The following is a 20,851-nucleotide window of genomic DNA, read 5'->3' as shown; positions in this document are numbered from 1 at the left end:
TGAAAATAGGCTACTGAGAGGCAAGAAACTACAAGCAATTTGGGGTGACAAAGGAGAATAGGAAGGATTTGTCACAGAGCGGTAAAAAGGGTACAGAGCCCAGGAACAGTAAAGAAAAACTTTGCTAACTGCCCAATTCTGCTGAAAGTCAGATGAATCTACTGAGGATTTATAATCTAAGACTAAGAAATATTGACCTGGACAAATGAGAAAAGAATATATAAACAGTAAACAATAGATCTGGTATGTGTTTCTATCAGAAACATAAAAGAGAATTATCTGTGGGGTGAATAGTGAGAAAGAAATCCAGTGGCTTTTAGTGGAATTTGTCTCCCTTTCTTAACAGCCCAGAAGGATTTTTGGAAAGTAGGATTTTAAAGTGTTATTCAGACAACAAAAGAAAGATTACATAGCAGGGGAATGTACCAGGCTTTGAGTGCATACTGAAGGTCACTGCTGCACTCTGTCCCCCAATTACTGCGTTTAAAAAAAAAAACTAAACTAAATAAACATTTCCTACATTTATTTATAGTAATTAATTAGCTTGCATTTGGATTGTGCTGTAAGGTTTGCAAAGTACTTTATATATTACTTCATCTCACTTCATTTCACTTTGGTTCTCGCAACAACCCTGTGACATAGGTATCGTTATTGTCTTTTTTTTTTTTTTATAGAGGAAGCTGAGATCAGAGAGGTTAAGTAACTTGTCTAAGGTCACACAACTAGTAAGTCTTTGAAGTAGGATGTGAATTCAGGTCTTCTTGATTCCAGGTGCCATGTTCTGAATTCTATCTAATACACTCTTTACCCCACCTCTCTCTCTCTCTCTCTCTCTCCCTCCCTCCCTCTTTCTCTCTGTCTCTTCCCCTCTTCCGCTCCATTTCCCTCTCTCCCCTCTCCATCTTCCCCTCTCCCCCTCTCCATCTCCCCCTCTTTTTCCTTCCTCTTTCCTCCCTTTCCCTCCCCTCCCTTCCCTTTCCATTTCCCCTATCCCCAGTACCTAACATAGTGCCTTGAATATGATAGTTGCTTAACAAATGCTTATTGACTGATAGATTGATTGAGGAAACTCTGAGCTGAAATTGGCATTACTGCAAGAGAATAGCAAAGAACACGTTTCTCTGGGAAATATTTCTGTAGAACCATTCACACCTAGTTGAAAGCTTTTTACAAAATATATTTTATTTTAATGCTTACAATAGAAGTGATAGGGCTATACCCCTTTATAGACTGGAGAATGTCAGATAATCTACCAATGACTAGATAAGACAAACATGACCAAAATGTAAAGACATTCAGTGATCACAGGCCATTCCAATGGATAAAAAGGTTTACTTTTTTAAAAAAACCACCCCCTTTTTTTTTTTTAAACTTTCCATTACTAATCTTAAAGCAATTAATGGTTTTCCTTTGGCTAACTTGGAGCTTAGTGTTCACTGAACCTTAAGAGCATTAGTTAAGATTATTCGTTGGCATATATATATATATTTTTGGCTAGGTAATGAGGTTAAGTGACTTGCCCAGGGTGATGCAGCTACTTAAGTGTCAAGTGTCTGAGGCTGCATTTGAATTCAGGTCCTCCTGACTCCCAGACTGGTGCTCTATCCACTGCACCACCTAGCTGCCCCCATACATTCTTTTTATTGTTGTTGTTCAGTCACTTCAGTCATGTCTGACTCTTTGTGACTCCACAGATATTGTTGTTCAGTTGTTTCATTCATGTTCAACTCCTTATGATCTCATTTGGGGTTTTCTTGGCAAAGATACTGAAGTTGTTTGCCATTTCCTTCTCCAGGTCATTTTGCAATTGAAGAACTGAGGTAAACAGGGGTAGGTGACTTACCCACAATCACACAGCTAGTATGCATCTGGGGCCCTATTTGAACTCAGGTATTCCTGACTCCAGACCTGGCACACTATTATCCACTGTGCCACCTTTTTTCCCCATGTGTTCTAGAGTACACTAAATATAACTTGACTATACTCTTATAGCATCAGAGTTCCTTCATATATGGATGGATAAGGCCCCATGTATAAGGCCCATTTTAGGTCAACTTTTATTCAAAACCATAGCTCATAAACTCCCATTGATATTTCTTTTACTAAATCAACCAGAAAGCTAAATTCAAAGCAAGAGACGTTTCATTAACTACATAGCAAAATAATTGGGAAATTCCCCCTCACTCACACAAGAATACACTCTCTCACAAATTCTCATACCACTGATGGGGGAGAGAAGACACATAGCCAAGACAACTTAGAGTCTTGGGGCTGTGTTGCAGCTAGAAGCTCTTTCTTCCTTTGTCTAGACTCCCTTCTACTCCTCCAGGCCTGCTGAAGTCACCTGCTGCAGCCTGCTGGACTGCATTCCGGCTACCATCTGTTTTGCCCTGCCTTCTGCTGGTGGTCTGCTGCTCTCTGGCACTCTGCGGTTTCTGGTATTCACAAACCTCCAGGGTAAGGGGTCTATTAATTCCTTCTGTTCATGGTCCAGAGGATATCCCAGCTCTTTGATGATTCATTCCTAGCCAGAGAAGCCTGCAGTAGACATTAATCTCTTTGGAATGTTTCTTGAGTGGATACTTCCTGGTCTGTGACTTAGGTGGCAAACATTCCATTTCAATTCTTTTCTACTCCCATCATGCCCACTGTGGTCCGTGCAAAACATTCCCTGGGAATATCACTGAAAGGGGTGAGTAAGTGATCTTTATCTTACCTGCCTTCCAGGATCAGAGCCATTGCCTTCCTTACTCTCAAAAGTTACATGTTTAGAGGTGTTGGAGAGCTGCTGTGTTATTTCTCATACCTGAAGCTCTTGAACCTCAGGATTTGTCTTTTGTTCAGCCATTGAAAGCTTATTCTGGAGAAAGCTGTATTAATACAAGGCAGAAAATAAAAGTCACAGCTCATCATTAACTTTATACTTACTGTTATCTGAGCTGAGCAGCAGGTCTAATGACCTGCACGGCAAAGTTTTACCACAATCAGTAACAAAGACTTAATTTCTAACAGTGGTGTATGAATAATACTGATGCAGGCAATTTATCTTGTGTGGTTAAAGTCTGAAAGATAATTGAAACTATTATCTCTTGGTGCTTAAAATGAGGTTGATACTTTAACAAGAATACTTGGACTTAATTAAAGTCCAGTGGACACTGAGTGAAAACAGGCATCGTGTTTCGGAGAAATTCTCCATTTTAAAGCTGGCAGGCCATTTGTAGAGATTGCAGGTTATATGTTGCTCTTCTTTTCTCTTCTCCTCTCCTCCTTCCTCCCTCCCTCTCTTCTTCTCTACTTCCCCCTCTCCCTCCATCTCTCTCTCTCTTGCTTGTCAGGTGAACTCCCTATGAAAGGACAAGGTAGAGTTGCAGGAGGTAGGCGGGCGTGGCCGGATCAATCTGAGACACTGGAAGGAACACAAAATAATGAGATCACAGAGCCATCTGATTGTATTTAGCTATTTGTATTTTAGCTCCCCTATAGAATGTAAACTCTTTTAGAGGAGAGACTTTTTTTTGGTATCCCTTGCACTCAGCACAGTGGCTGATACACAGCAGATGCCTAATAAATATTTGTTGAATTAAATTGAATTGAGAGGTTAAACGACTGTCACATAGTAAGAACTTCATAAATGAATTCTGTTTAGAATTTGACACTGTTGACCATACTCTCTTCTGGGAAACTCTCTCCTTTCTAGGTTTTTATGACACTACTCTCCTTGGCTCTCCTCCTACCTGCCTGACCTCGCCTTCTCAGTCTCCTTTGCTGTCTCATCACCTATGTTGAGGCCTCCACTTGTGACCCCTCTATTCGTTTCAGCAGCATTGGTTGGTTGCATGGCATGATGGCATGTGTGTTCAGAACCAAGGCTACAGGGAAGTCGCTTGATGCAACACAGGCAAGCACTGCCAGAAATACCTCGGATTCATCACACATTTGATTTTTAATTAATTTTTGGTCCCTGTGCCTTCAGAAACCTACCTTTTTCTGATGCCACATTTTTCGCAATGCCATATAGGGTCACAACCCACAGCTTAAGAAGCGCTGATCTATATCATATCTCCTAACTGTGGGCATTCTTAAATGCTCCATCCTGTGCCTTTTCTTTCTATGCTTTTTCTTGGCAACCTCATCATCTCCCATGAAGTTTATTTATCATCTCTATGCAGATGACTTATGGATCTCTATATCCTTCCCATTATCTCTCCTGAGCTTCAGTTCTGCATCACCAACTATTAAGCATTCATACTGTGTAGAAAATTTAACATCTCCTAAACAGAATCCATTCTCTTTCCCCTTCCCTCAAGCCGTCCCCTCTTTCAAACTTTCCTATTTGTGTTGAAAGTACCACCGATTCTCCTGTTTTTATAGGTTTGTAAGTTTGGTTTTCCCATTCTCCCTCACCCCACAAGTCTGTCAGTTGTCAAATTTTGCCATTTTTACCTCCACAACATGTCTCATACCTGACCCCTTATTTCTACTCACAAGGCTACCACCTTAGTTTAGGCCCTCATTACCACTCACCTAAATTATTGTAGTAGTCTCCTAATTGGTCCACCAGTCTCAATTCCCTTGAATCCATTCTCCATCCAGCTGTCAGATCTTAAGTAAAGATCTGATTATGTCACTCCCCTACTCAATAAGCTCCTCTGCTTCTCTGGGTTGCCTCTGGGATTAAATAGAAACTCCTCTTTTAAGTTTTCAGAGCTCTTCATAACCTGTCTTGAAGCTATCTTTTGAGCTGCATTGTGTATTGCCTCTCTTATTGCACTCTGTGATCCAAACAAATCAGCCTTCTTTCTGTTCCTCACACATGATCCTTTGCCTTCCATCTCCATGACTTTGCACTGGCAATCACTCATGACTAGAATGCTCTCCCTCTTTACTTCTACTTCATAAAATCCCATTTTTTCCTCTGGCTCAGGCACCACCTTCTACATGAAGCCTTTCCTGATCCCCTCAAAGCCAGCATACTCCCTTCCTAATTATCTTGTATTGAACTCCTTTGTGTTTATTTGTTATGTATATCATTATTCTCTCTCTTCCCTCTCCTCCCTCTCTCTCTTCCCCTCCCTCCCCTTCTTCTTCTCTCTCCCCCTCTCTCTCCTCCTCCCTCCCTCCCTTCCTTCCTCTCTCTTTCTCTCTCCCTCTCTCCCTTCCTCTTTCTCTCTCCCCCTTCCTCTCTCTCTTTCCCTCCCCCTCTCTCCCTGTCCCTGTCCTTGTCTCTCTCTTTCCCCCTTTCCTTCCTCTCCCTTGATAGAAATATATAGATATAGGTATATCTAATCTTTATATCTCTGCTGCCCTCACCACTTTAGAATGTAATATTCTCCTTGAGAATTGAGATTATTTCATTTTTAACAATTTGCATCCCTGATGTACAGTACCTGGAACATTTGAAGATCCTTAATAAATGCTTGTAGATTGATTGATTGAGGAGGGGGAAAGACAAAATCTATCCTAGAAAATTGCAGTGACTTGGAAAATATTAAAAACCACTGGGGTGGGAGAAGCTTTCGGAAAGAGATATAATTCAGATAGTGAAGTCACTCACAAGAAAGATAGTGGAGTCACAACAATACTAATAAATAATAGCTTTCACTTATGTGGTATTTTATAGGTATAAAGTAATTTATTTACATTATCTCATTTGATCTTTCCAGTATCCTTGTGAACTAGGTAGTGCAAGTATCATCACCTCATTTTACAGAAGATGAAACTGAGGTTCATAAATGTCCAGTGGCTTATCTAGGATTCTACATACAGAAAGTAGCTGATCTGAATCTGAGTTTTCTGACTTCACATTCATTTTTCCTCTCATCATACTTATCTTAACAGAGTTGTTTGGACCATAGACTATCAAAAAGCTTCTGAAAATTGAACAGATTCTGATTTAGTTACCAGTCTGGGGGGCCCCAGACTTAGCAATGTTTTTCATAGTGGTACCTTATGCAGCAGACACTGGTTTTGTTACAAGAACATGAAATTACAAAACATCCCAAAAAGATTGGTACAGAGCTGCAAGGGACTTTAGAGGTCATCTATTCCAACCTTCTCATTTTTATAAATCTTGTAACATATCTCAGTAGAAAATTGTTGCCAAGGTAGAGCAATTTGTCTTCTCTCCAGAAAGAATGTTTGGCATTTATTTGTGTTTTGGATAAATGCAGGTCATACAGTTTTGTCTTGGATTTTACCTTGTGAAACTCAGCAAGCATTTGGAGTCAGGTTGGAATTCTGGCTCTCTGCCCCTTAGTGAGTGCTGCTTATTAATATGGGCAAGTAACACTGCCTTTCCAGAAAATGTTTACCATCTACAAAATTAAGGGCTTGGACAGATCATGTCTAGGCTCCCCTCCAGGGGCCCTGGACCCAGATCTGAATGCACAGAGTGCCATCAGGGAATTTGAGATGATCCTAGAAGCTTTAGAACTTTCAAATGATCAATCCTTGTTGGGAAGAAGGACCTAGAAGATGTCTTCTCTCAGGAAAAACCTAGGAAAAGTGTAAAACTCCATGCATTTAATAAACACCCTAATTAAATAGATATTATCCCTGGGCTTGTGCTAAGAGGGCTACTATATTTGGGGGAGGGGAGGGCACAGAAAGATGTAGGGAAATTCCTATTTTTAATATGTTCTATGACTAGATGATTTTTTAAGATCCTTCATGTTTTTTTTTTTAAAAAAGGTTGCAATAGGTTTGTAATAGAAAGACAGAACTCTCTTGACCATAGGGATGCCACATTTTGTAAAATGTCAAAAAAATTGATGGGCATGTCAGCTCCAAGAAAGTGATTAAATTAAAATTGTTCTTTTTTAAGAACTTAAGAAATAACAACAAACATGAATATATCAATAAACAAAGACCAGAAAAGAGAATTGTGAACTTTTATTGCCTATCATTTTGAGTATAAATTAAACTTAACATGATAGTGACAGAGCTAGCCTACTTTCCCATATCCCCTTCTGCACTTTCTTCTGTTCTTTTCTGTGTGCTTAATGTTTCATTAATCTTTGTCCTTCTTCTTCTCCTTCTCCTCTTTCTCCTTCTCCTCCCCTCCCCTTTCTCCTCCTCATCACTTTCATTCCTCCTTCTCCTTCCCTCAATAGAAACTCTTTCTTGGCTTTTGTAGAATACACTTAATAATAAAACAACACTTTGGTCATGTCCATAAATGCATGTCTTTTTCTGCACCCATAGTCCATCACCTCTTTGCTAAGATGCAGGAAGTAGGTTTCATTATCAGTCTTCTGAAGTGGCCAATTATACATGGAAGGAACCATGGAAATCATATTTAGTTTAATCTTCTTCTGGTAATATGAGGAAACTGATTATGACGAAAGAGGAAAAGTGGATAGAGTGCTGGGCTTGAAGTCAAGAAAAATCTGGGTTCAGATCCTGACTGACAATAACTGTGTGACTTTGGAGAAGTCATTCCATCTTTCTGATATATAATTTTTAATATGTAAAATAGGGATGATAATACATGTATTACTTAGTCCACAGGATTACTGTGAGGAGAGTGAGTGCTCTGTGATTCTTCAAGCTCTCTGTAAATGTGAGTTATTATTTTATCCAAGGTCACACAACTAGTTAATGTCAGCGTTCAGTTCTCCTGACTCTGAGTTTAGTTCTTTTCATTATTTTATGACTGCCTCCTTAATGAAGCCATTCATGAAGAAGCAGGAAGAGTCTGATGGAGCTATAGAAAAAGAAGAGAATAAAAATATCTAAGATTATAATTTAGTCACCCTCTTTGATTCTTTGTGTTTTCATTGAGTTAGGGACCCTATCCATTGATGTAAATTGCATCCAACCCACACCTTCTTATCCTGAGCAACCTATGTCCATGTTCTCCTATTAATTCTCCATGGGGGCAGGAGAGATGGTATTTTACCCTAAATTGGGTGGGTGCCAATGGAACATGAAGGCTGTCCATTAGTTATATTTTGCACTACTTGACTTTCCAGCCCTCTTTTCTAGTCATACTCCTCCTCCTGCCTTCTCCCACTCCTTCTCCCTTTCACTCCTTCTCTCCTACTTGACAATTCCAATGTTGTATTTTTATTCCCATCACCTAGTCCGGTGCCTGGCACATAGTAGGTACTTTATAAATGCTTATTAATTGATAATTGCCTCATTGTAGATTTATATGATTGCTGATGTTAAAAAGATAGGCTTTTAGAAAATAATTGTTACTTGATTTTTTAAAAATAGGCCTTTGTTCGTTAAGGAGGAACTATTTGACTAAAGTCATAGAGTTTCAATTTGAGATTAGTGGGGAAATAAAGGTGACATGATTAGTTGATTGAAATATCACAATTTCCTTAGATGATGTCTTAGCTAGACTGCTTCATTATCAACTTCCATTTTATAGTGAATAGCATTACAATGAATCTGGCCTGAGAGTACCTCTATTGTATTGGAGGCCTCTAGTTCTCAGACATGCATCTCCTTGTCCATTTTCTCCATGCTCATCAAAAAAAAGAAAAAAAAAGTGTTGGAGCCAAGATTCTATGAGAGTTCATCCAATTTATTCTCAATATTGTGGGATTAATGCAACCAAGATATCATTTTTAATCTGTAAAACACGGATAATAATACATGTTACTTAGTTCACAGGATTAGTGTGAAAGAATGCTCTGTGATTACAAGAACGTTCGGGGTACTGGAAAACAAAGGCATAAGTCTCTTAGGTGTTCTATGATATTATAGTAAAGGCAAGGAGGTGTGGTATGCCTGAGTGCCAAGTGCTTTGCTATTGGTCAGAATACCAATGATCCTAATGCCTGATAAGAACAAAGCAGTGATGAGGAGAAATCTCATTGGAAAAATCATTTTTCCTTATTTTCAAAATAAAATTAGAAGTACTTAAAGATAATATCACAAGAATAAATGATTAGAATGAGTTTCCATAGACATTATTCCAAGCACAGTTACGCGTGAGTTAGATGAGCAGGAGGGTTTAATCAATCAATGAATCAATCAACAAGCATTTATTAATTACTCACTATCTGCCAGACTACCTCCTGCTATTCTTAGCCAACTATCCTGAAGCTTCTTTACCCCTGGCCTCCTTTTGTGGGTAGGAATTATTTCTCCTCCTTTCTCCATAGCAACAGCAATTCTCTTTCAGAAAGTATTTGTTTCACTCCCCAAGCAGTAGTCTTAGTCATTTGGGGATGGGGATGGGCTGGCGTGCAGGGTGGAAGAGGGGTCAGCTGGAATGATTTAGAGTGGCAAAATCTCATGCAGCCATAGCACATCAGACTAAATTATCCAAATTATTAACTGACATGAAGCATACCATCTAAGAAGAATCTACTCCAACCTGAAATTTGACTAGAACCATCAGGGCTGAGAAAATTGTGAGGATTTTTTTATGAGGCAAAAGGAGAAAATAGTGTGGAGTTCTGTGTGTCTTTGTGTGTTTATACTTCACCATGATTATGTATATTCATTGGAAAATGATTAGACCTATAAACAACCCAAAATCAAAGAATCCAAGAACTGGAAGGGACTGTGTCCTGAAAACAAGGGAGTGACTTGTCTATCAGCAGTGCTACAATTAGAAGTAAACTTGGAGAGGAGGAATGTTTGTGGCAGTCACTTTAAATTTGAGTCCATTCTTGCCATGGGGGTAGCATGGAAAAGTGTGCCCCTATCTAGGAGGAATGTGTTTGTATTTCCATTCTTCTAACGTCACCTTAATAAATGTCCTTTTTAAAAAGGCTAATCAATGTTGTTGTTCAGTTATGTCCGACTCTTCATGACCCCTTTCGGGGTTTTCTTGGCAAAGATCTTGGAGTGGTTTGCCATTTCCTTCTCTAGCTCATTTTACAGATGAGGAAACTGAGGCAAAAGGGTTAAGTGACTTGCCCAGGGTCACACAGCTAGTTAGTGTCTGATTTGAACTCAGGGAGATGAGTCTTCCTGATTCCCAACCCAATGTTCTATCCACTGTGCCACCTGGCTGCCCTCTGTGTGACTATATCCATGCACATATATCCATATGTGGATGTATATACGTATATGTATATGCGTGTATATCTGTATATATGTATGTGTATGTATATGTGTGTATATATGTATATACACATATATTTGTATGTATATGTAGTTTTCCCTTCCCCTGGGGTAAATGTAAGTTCTTTAAGAGCAAGGACTTTCCCTTTTTATCTTTGTATCTCCAATACCTAACACAGTGCTTAGCTCAAAATAAGGTGCTTGATAAAAGCTTATTGAATTGAAGCAACCCCCTGTTTTACAGAACAAGTAAATGAATTGGGATGTTGGTATTGGCTTTACTTGTGGAAATACCAATGAAAAGTCTGTAGCTTCCCCTTTTGCTATTAGGCAGTTTCTCTCCTTCTAGCTCAATCTTGGTTCTGGCTTTAGTTATCTATATGTTCTGCATGGACCAGGCGTTTGGTGTTCTTTTACTCTTTGTGGTGGGGGTTTTCAGGATGAATAAGGAAAGGAGCAGTGAGGGGCAGGGAAGAGAGAGAGAAAGGAAGTGATGAGACATCTACAGAACAAGTTGAAAAACTTTATTTAACACATCTGACTGATAAAGAACAATGAGCCAGAGTGCGGAAATTCCACTAGGAATCTGGGGGTGGGGAAATGGGATAGCAATCAGGCAGATTGCTAAAGTCTTTTGGTCTCAAGGATTGTAGCAGTAATAAAATAATAAAAAAGGGCATTTTACTTTAGAATTTTTTAATATTTTTATAAATGCTTTGAATGATAGATACCCTAGTTCCAAAAATAAAATTTAGTGAAAAAGTTCTGCAGAAAGTTGATTGAATGACCTTGTCTGACAATGTAGAGACTACATTCTGCCCTCATATTCCCCTGCTCCTGAGGCAAGTGGGAAGTATGTTTCATCATGTTTTCTCCAGGATTATTATAGATCTTTTTTTTTTTTTTAGGAAAAAACCTGTTTTATTGATGTCTTTTTTTCTTCATATAGCAATCATTCCCTGCCCCTAACCTCTCCATTGAACTCTCTTTTGGGACAAAGAAAACCATTAAGGAAGGACTTTCAATACAAAAACCTTGTCTGATAATGAATAACAATATTCTGTCCTATTCAGTTCCATCTTTCTTCCATGAGGAAGGAGGTAAATTTCATTCTTTCTTTTCTAGACCATTGGTTTGTAAGTAGGAATAACTACACTCCTAGTATTTGTATCCTCAGCACCTACCAAGGTTCCTAGCACAAAGTAGTTACTTAATAAAAACTTGTGGATTGATTGATTGGTTGATTGCATTAGAGTTCAATTCTCTTTTAATGATCTTTTCATTAATGCTGTTATCATTGCTGTGAATATCATTGTCTTGGATCCACTTATTTTGCTCTGTATCAGGTCCTAAGAATCTTATCATTATTACGTTTTCAGTTACTCAGAGTTTTATCTCCCTTTAGTGATCCTTGACAAGTCACTTAAACGTTCCTGCCCCAGTTTCCTCATCTGTAAAAGGGTATAAAAATAGCACCTAGCACTTAAGATTATGGTGAGGATAAAATATGATATTTGCAAAGTCCTTTACAAACCTTAAAACACTATATAAATGTTAGTTACTGTTATTATCTTTTCATTCACGTTGTAGTCATTGAGTATATCATTCTTATCAACCTAATTTTTTATTTTCTGCTTTGGATAGATTGCATTTCACTTTATCCAGTTTGGCAATGGTCCTTTCTGCCCTTAAATGGAATTATAGGTCCTGGATTTTGGGAAGCTTTCAGCCAGGAAAGTAACCTACTTCAGTTATCAGTAGCAGCAGGCAAATTCCTTCTGGAATATGTCATGTTGATAGATTTGAAAGTGGAGGCAGCCCTCAGCAGCAAGTGCTGTGAGATGGCATTGTTTTAACCATTTTATTCTGTGACCCTTCGTTTTCATAAAATCTAGGCAACAGCACCTGCAAACCTTTCTGCCAACTCCTCTGATTTCAAGAGATTTCCAGACTTCAGAAGGCTTTGAGTTTGAATCACTCTCTGCAAGGGAGCTCTTTGGAGAGCACTTGGTCATAGGAACTTTGATTAACTGGGAGCTTTTGTGCTCTTTATGTAAAGGTGGCACCATCACCATTCTTTCCTCCAGCTTTCATCTCCACCATACCTTTTTCTCCCCTCCCTCTTTCAAAGTACTTGAATCATTGGTATTTTTCTTCCTGTGGCAATTCCCCACAATTCCCACACTTGCTGAAAAAAAGATACCAGGCTTGAAATTTTGTCTGCCAGGCAATACAGGTAGTGAATTACTTTCAATGGGAATAATAATTTGTTGTTGTTCAGTCATTTCAGTTGTGTCTGACTCTCCATGACCCCAGTTAAGGTTTTCTTGGCGGAGATATTGGAGTGTCTTGCCGTTTCCTTCTCCAGCTCGTTTTACAAATGAGGAAACTGAGGCAAAGAGGGTTCAGTGACTTGCCCAGAAACACACAGCTAGGAAGTGTCAGACCAGATTTGAACTCATGAAGAACAATCTTCCTAACTCTAGACCTGGCACTCTATTCACTATACCACCTAGTTAGTACTTACATAGTGCTGTAAGGTTTGCAGATTTATATATATAAATATGTAAAGTAAATATATTTTATAAAATATATAAAATAAACATATTTTATAAATATCTAAAATAAACATTTTATAAATATCTAAAATAAACATATTTTATAAATATCTAAAATAGATATATTTTATAGATATCTAAAATAGATATATTTTATAGATATCTAAAACAGACATATTTTATAGACATCTAAAACAGATATATTTTATAGATATCTAAAACAGATATATTTTATAAATATCTAAAACAGATATATTTTATAAAATAAAATATATAAATATTTATTAAAATATATATATTTTATAAAATAAATATAATAATTTTACATATTTATTCTTATTTTATCCTCATGATACCCTTGTGAGGTAGGTGCAATTCTTATCCCATTTTAGAGATGAAAAAACTGAGATAGACAGAAGTTGAGTCACATAGTTAGTATAAGTGTTTGAGGCAGGATCTGAACTCATATCTGCTGGATTCTCAGTCCAAACTCTAGAACTGAGTGTGGTCAAGCACCTTTGGGGAAGCATTTGTCTAATGAGATTGCTTCTCCTGGAACAAGCGACTTAGACTTTATGCTTCTCTGTGTAGCAATGGGAGAGACCACCTGTTAGGGCAAACACACCATTCAGGGCCTAATCTAGGTAGAGTGTGATGTCAGCAGGAAACAAGGTAGGTGAAAACTTAGCTAGCTTGTTCACTCTTACCCTTCCTTCCAGAAAAAAAGAAGGAGTAAATTATCTAGCAAATTGGCATGATGAAAGATTCTCTTATCTTTTCCCTGAAGTTGACTAGGCCTGGACTTAACAAGTATGGAGAGAAGGGACCTACTTATGGGACACCAGACAGGACCCTATCTCCTAAATACCCCAGATGAACGTTTTCTACTTCACTGTAGTCTGAACCAGAAGCTAATCAATCATCAGGCATTTACTGAGTGACTGCTATGTAATAGCCACTATACTAGGCACGGAGGACATAAAGACAAAAATGAAGACACAAGCTGCCCTCAAGGAGCTTATATTAAGGGAAACACTATTTATACATATAAGTATATGGGGGGGGCAAACATTTTTCAATAACCTTTTGTTGTTGTTGTTCAGTTGTTTTTCAGCCACGTCTGACTCTTGGTGATACCATTTGGGGTTTTCTCGGCAAAGATATTGGAGTGGTTTGCCATTTCCTTCTCCAGCTCATTTTTACGGATGAGGAAACTGAGGCAAACAGGGTGAAGTGACTTGCCCAGGGTCACATAGCTGGTAAGTGTCTGCGGCCAGATTTAAACTCATGAAGATGAGTCTTCCTGGTTCCAAGCCCAGTCTCTATCCGCTGTGCCACCTAGATGTCCATTAACCACGTACAACAAAAACACAGAGAAATGATGCTGGGAGGCAAAGATAATGACTCTCATCTTTGAATGGAGTGTCACTGTTTTTGCTCCTGTAGGTGGCTTGCTTCCTTTTTTGTTGGCTAGGTGCTGGACAGTTGTAAAAAAGGAAATTCTGCTTCGTGAAAATAAAGAGACCTGGTCTGTTGGAAAATCTGAGTCAGTATTGCCACATTCAGTCAAACTAAACTACTTGCTGTTTCCGGAACTCCACCCTCCATCTCCAATTTCTGTACCTTCAAATAGGCCCCAAGTCCAAAATTCACTACCTCTTCACCTCTTCCTCCAAAGCTTTTTCAATTCACTTGCATGGCATGGCATGACCTTCCTGATGTCACGGTCCTCTTTGAGAATGAAGAACAAACAGCAGCAACCTCTCTCATGCTACATATAGGAAACGTTTTCTGATCTACCTATTCATTAATTACTCTTTCCATCTCATGTCCTCAAATTACTCTCTTCACTCCAGTGTGCTTTACTTGATGTAAAGCCCAAGAGAATGTAAACTCCTTGAGGGCACAGAATGTTTTTGATTTGTCTTTGTCTCAACCCACCCCCACCTCCCATCCCCCAGCACTGTCTAGAATAGTGCATACACTAGGCACTTAATAAAGGCTTATTGACTTGAATTGAAGATCAGGAGGATCGTAATGATGCAGTGACCACAACAATTTGTCTCCAGTATGCTTGCAAAGGGAAATCCTTAGCATCTGGAGGGCTGGCAGCAAAAATGTTCCATTTCATCAGCCTGCCTAATACAGCCTCAACAAAGAGGTTTGTAATTCATGATCTGATGAAAGCTACCTCTGTGGGCCACTGACCCACAGTTTTAATTACCCAACCCGGGGCTCAGTGGTTAATGATTTGCCACATATTTGAAACATATCCAGAAACTGCTCAGACATGTTCAATTCTGTGAGAAAAGCAAAGGTCAAGAATGAATGATCGCTTGTCAGCTACAATAGTAATCTGTTGGATTTACTTCCCCTAGCCTTCCAACTGACCCATATTAAATTCATTATCATACTGAACATAGACATAAAGAAACACTGTGTGGAGCTACAGTTCCCCTAAGGACAAAAGAAAGGTGCTATATACTCACTACAATGCATGGGGACATGGACAGTGAAATAAAGAGAAGAAATGTTAAGCAAATATTCACATTTTATTTTGTGTTCCTTCCTGCATAATGGACATATTTGATCAGAGAATTGTAGAAATTTCTTGTTGTTTGTTTGTTTCAGTTGTGTCTGACTGTAACCCTATTTGGGGTTTTCTTGGCAAAGGTACTAGAGTGGTTTGCCGTTTCCTTCTCCAGCTCATTTTATAGATGAGGAAACTGAGGCAAACAGGGTTAAGTGACTTGTCCAGGGTCACATAGCTAGTAAGTCAGCAGATCTGAACTTATGAAGATGAGTCTTTCATATGCTAAGAATGACATTGTTCTTTGTATATTTCTTCTTAGGGTGCAGAGTAATCTTAAAGGTCCAAATTTTAATAATGTGGACCACTATCTTGGGAAGTCACTTTAGCGGATAAGCAAAAATCCTGGGTATCATGAAGATCACCCAAAGTGTTTCTGAATTATCCCAGTGATAAGATCTTGGCAGGCATGCTCCCTACCTGACACTATCACCTATAAAGGCTGACACATAAATAACTTCAACAAGGAAGAAATCCGGAGTTAAATAATTTTCTGCACATTGTAAATCTGTTCATCCATTGAATGGCTGTTCTGAGTTACCATAGTTCTTCTTGACATTGATGGACCTTCCTCATTCCAGAGGACTCCAAGTGCCTTGGTGAACTATGCAGTTGCCTCCAGGCACTAACATTGATCAGGCAGCTGTGAAATAATATCTCTTTCTTCTACTTACCTCATCCTCTTGAGGTCAGTCTGCTTTTTATTACTCATGCTGGAATATTCTTTACTGGGAAATAACACAGAAAAAGGTTGTGGGAGAGAAAAGTAGGATCCATACCAGCAAAAAATACATAGTTGTCACCATAAATTTAAATATATTTAGTATCACAGATTTCCATCAAAGCTGACAGGGGCATCTGAGAATATCTAGGCTAAATCCTTTCATTTTCCAGATCTGGGAAGAAGTTATAGAGGAGTGGATTGCTTGAGGTCACAAAGGAATTAAATAGAAGATCTGAAATTCAAACCCAAAGCTTCTTATTCCAAAAGGAATACTTTTGCATGTCACTGCTTGTATGTTGTGGTTCATTTATTTTCTGTGTGTCCAACTCTCTGTGACCTCATTTAGGAGTTTCTTAGCAGAGACACCAGAGTGGTTTGCCATTTCCTGCTCCAGCTCACTTTACAGATGAGGAAACTGAGGTAAACAGGGTTAAGTGACTTGCCCAGGGTCACACAGCTAGTAAATGTCTGAGGTCTGATTTGAACTCAGGAAGATGAATCTTCCTGAGTCCAGGCCAGGCACTCCATCTATTGTACCACCTAGCTACTCATAGCCTATCTATATTTAACTAGATTTTTCCTAGCATACAGTATAATACCTTGTCCATAGAGTAGGGATAGGGATAGGGGGGTAAGAATAGGAAAATAAACATTTATGTAGCACCTACTGTGTGCCAACCACTGTGATAAGGGCTTTTACAAAGATTATCTGATTTGATTCTCACAATAACCCTTCTAGGGGTGTGTGTGTGCTGTTATTATCCCATTTTATAGTTGAGGAAACTGAGGCAAGCAGAGGTTAAGTGACTTGCTAAGGATCACACAGGTAGTAAACGTCTGAGGCTAGATTTGAACTCAGGTCTTCCTGACTCCAGACCCAGCTCTCTATCTACTGTGTCACCTGGCAAGTAGTTAATAAATGTTAAATTGAATTGAATTCTTAAAAATGTGGCCATTATCATTGGAAATATCTCAGAACAAGGCAAAAGGTAAAAAAGCGTCAGGTTGTGCTCGTAGTGGTGGCATGGTGTACAGACTGCTTCACCTGGAATCAGAAAGAACTCAGTTCAAATCCTGCCCCTGGAACTTTCTAGCTGTGTGACCCTGGGCAAGTCACTTAATCTGTTTGCCTCATTTCCTTCTCTATTGTTATTGTTGTTCAGTCATTTTCAGCCATGTCATATTCTTAGTGACCCTGTCTGGAGTTTTCTTGGCAAAGATACTTGAGTGGTTTGCCATTTCCTTCTCTAGATCATTTTTCAGATGAGAAAACTGAGGCAAACAGGGTTGAGTGACTTACTCACTCAGTTGGTAAGTGTCTAAGACCAGATTTGAATTCAGGAAGCTGAGTCTTCCTGACTCCAGGCCCAACACTCCATATCCTGTACCACCTAGCTGCCCCCTTTATAAAATGGGGGTAATAATAGCACCTACCTCCCAGGGTTGTGTGAGGATCAAATCAAATATTCTTTATAAAGTGCTTTGCAAAACTTAAAGCATTAGATAAAAATAATTATTGTCATTATTGTTGCTATTACTGATAACCAATAGACTGTGGTTTTCTCGGGTCAGCTGGAATGAAGATTTTGGGACAGATGGCTCTCCATACAAAATACCTCAAAATAAACAAAGGACTGCTATTAAGAGGGGGCGCATAGCTGGTCTCTCTCTGCTGTCCAGGCTGTGAAGTTACATAGGAATTAAAGGTGATAGTTCAAGCTAAGGCCTCTTACAAATAAACCCAGTATGTACAGGCTCAAAGATGGAAAGAAATTAAGCCAGAAGTCCTAAAATGAACAAACAAACAGGCTGTGGGAAAATAAGGATTTCAAAAGGAAAATACTCCCCTACCCCCCAATAAACTCTGGACTTCGAGGCAGGAGGGCTTACTGTGGTCTGATATACTGTGCAGCTGTTGACTGAGGAAGGGTGGGGAGCTGGAAATATTTAGCAATAAAATAGATTTCTCTGTACCTCTGTAGGACAGCAAGGATGTATGTATTTAAGGGATTTTTAAAAAGTTTAACAGATTTGATTTTTATCATACTATGATCTTACAAAAGACTAAATTTTTTTTAAAGTTCCACAGCTGAGGGACATAGCTATCTTGCTGTGTCTAATGACATTGATTTTTTAAAAAAGCATTTGACTCTAGAACATAAAATATCCTATAAGACTTTCCTTAAGAAAAAAAAAGTTGTCTCACATAGATTAACTTTTTTTTTTTTTAAGACTGGGTTTACCTCTTTTGCTCAGGCTGGAAATGTAACAGTCACTCATGAGCTGGGTTCAGGAGTATATTGCAGCCAGCTCAAAGCTGCTTATGAGAACAAATAGTTACATTTTCAGTGTGAGCATTTATACCTGGGATATCAGCAAACTACAAGTGAGGGCTTAATTTATTGTTTTGTTGACTTCTTTAGTTAATAAAATGATGGAGACAATGCTAGTATTGTAGATTAACCTTAAAAGGGGGGGGATGGAAGAAGAAAAAGAAATTTACATGATAATTTTATTATATATTTAAAAGGAATAGTGAGTTGTACATAATAGATTTGTAGTTTCATGGGTAATCTTTATTTTTTATTATACCATATTATGGAAATGCTTATTTTATTCCATAAGTTAAAAATAAAATAAAAAAATTTGAAAAAGGATGTCATATATACATTTTTCTTGACAGTTGTTAAATATTTACCAGCATACCCCTGGCAGATCTAATTGGCATGGAAAATTGGCATGGCTCTGTTTTTTCCAACTTAGTCTGGTTTGCCTTTCCGTAGGCAGCCTGGGGGCCCTCTGCTCCCCCAGGGGCTCATCTTTGTAGTACCGGACTTGGTGTGGATATCAGATCAGCTTTTGTCCTCCTGCATCTTAGACCTCCAGAGCATAAGCAATTGAACAGCCTCAGTCTCCCAGCAGTGAAGATTACAAGTGTGAACTACCACGCCCAGCCATTTTATTGGACTCTCTTATAGACCTGACTATAGAGGCAGCATATATCATGGTAAAAATGTTTGGAGTCAGGAGAGACCTGCGTTTAAGTCCTGCCATTCTACATACTAATCAAATGTGTGACCATTAGCTAGTCACTTAACTTTTCTGAGCCTCAGTTTCCTCATCTGTAAAATGTGGATAAGTATTATTTATAGTACTTATCTCATGAAGAACAAATGAGATCATGTAAACGAGGTCTGACAAATGGGAGCTGTACCTTCAGAGACTACGTCATGCCCAGCCTGTTACTAACCCTCAGGAGAGGGGCTGTGGATCCTGCTTCTGCTAAGACGTAATGACATGGAATAGCAAGGTCCTGTTTCCTAATTCAGAGCAGGTACAGGTACTCTGTTTCCAGGCACCTTACCATGTGAAGAAGAAGATTTTGTTTGGTGGCTGAGCTAGAATTGAGAATGCATTCTAAAGCATTGACCAGCCGCAGTATTATTCCCTTTTCTCTCCCTGGCCACGTTTCAGTGAGGAGGCAAGGACTTCTGTAAGCCCTTGGTAGGGAAAGAGGCATCAGGTCTTTGTCTCCCCACTACCTCATGGCTCAGGAATACATGAGCCTGCTGTTGCTTCTGTCCGTTGTCCCTGCTTTTCTTCTACTCCTAGGTAGATGGATATTGGAGATGTAGAGAGTTTGACTCTGGGGGATCCAACTTACCAGAGTGGAGATGAGGATACCCCAGACCTTATAAAGAGTGTGTGTGTGTGCGTGTGTGTGTGTGTGTATACATATATGTGTATATACATACACACACACACACACACACACACACATATATATATATAGCATATTGCAAGACATAAAGTGCCACATTGTCAGTTTTTATTCTTATTTGTTCTATTTTGATGAGGTTATAGGTGATAGAGGGCTGGGCCTGGAGTCAGGAAGACCTGAGTTCAGATCCAGTCTCAAACACCTACTAGCTATGTGACCCTGGGCGAGTCACTTAATCTATGTCTGCCTCAGTTTCCTCATCTATAAAATGGGGATAATAACAGTACCTATCTCCCCAGGGTTGTTGTGAGGACCAAATGAGATAATACAAAGCATTTAGCACCGTGAATGGTGCATGCTTTGTTGTTGTTTAGTCACATCCAACTCTCCATAACCCCATTTGGAGTGTTCTTGGCAAAGATACCAGAGTGATGTGCCATTTCCTTCTCTAGTATGTCCCCATTTTGCAGATGAGGAACTCAGGCAAATAGTGGTTAAGTAACTTTCCCAGGGTCACACAGCTAGGAAGTATCTGAGGCCAGATTTGAACTTAGGTCTTCCGGCTCCAGGCCTGGAGCTCTATTTACCACACTATTACGTGCTATAAAAATGTTAGCTATTACTATTATTATAATTGAGTTTGGAACTATTGCCCTTCATTCACCTACTCAGTTGCCTCCACTGTACAATACAAAATGAGATGGGGGCACCTGATTGTTGCTGGCTTGATGAGGATCAGATTAGAGAGTAAGTAAAATTCTTTATAACCATGAAGTACTTCATATGTATAAGCTTATTATTATAGATCTTCCCACTGTGACATACCCTATATACTAGCTTCATGAGGTAGTGGAAAGAGTGCTGGGGTTAGTAAAGGTCTGGGTTTGAATCTTGACTCTATAGGAGACCTTGGGAAAGTAATTTCATTTTTTGGGGTTTTAGCTGATTCATCTTCCGTAAAACGGGAAATAAGCCTTGTAATACCAACTTTACAAGGTGTATCAAGGGCAGCACTAGGCAGTGGAGGACCAGGGAGCACCATACAAGTCTAGATTCTCCTTCTTTTCCCTGCATACCTTGCATTTTCTTCCTTTTGCCCATACTTTTCTCTCCTTCAGTAGAATGAAACTCCCTGAGAGACGGGTACCTGTTTCATTTTTGTCTTGGTTTCCTCAGTGCCTAGCACAATTGCTGGCAGATAGTAGGTGCTTAATAAATATTTGTTATTG

The sequence above is a fragment of the Vombatus ursinus genome, unplaced genomic scaffold (genome assembly GCF_900497805.2).
Source record: "Vombatus ursinus unplaced genomic scaffold, bare-nosed wombat genome assembly UNPS02000582.1, whole genome shotgun sequence".
NCBI classification, from domain to species: Eukaryota; Metazoa; Chordata; class Mammalia; order Diprotodontia; family Vombatidae; genus Vombatus; species Vombatus ursinus.
The sequence above is the reverse complement of the archived record's forward strand: the minus strand, read 5'-3'. Positions refer to the sequence as shown.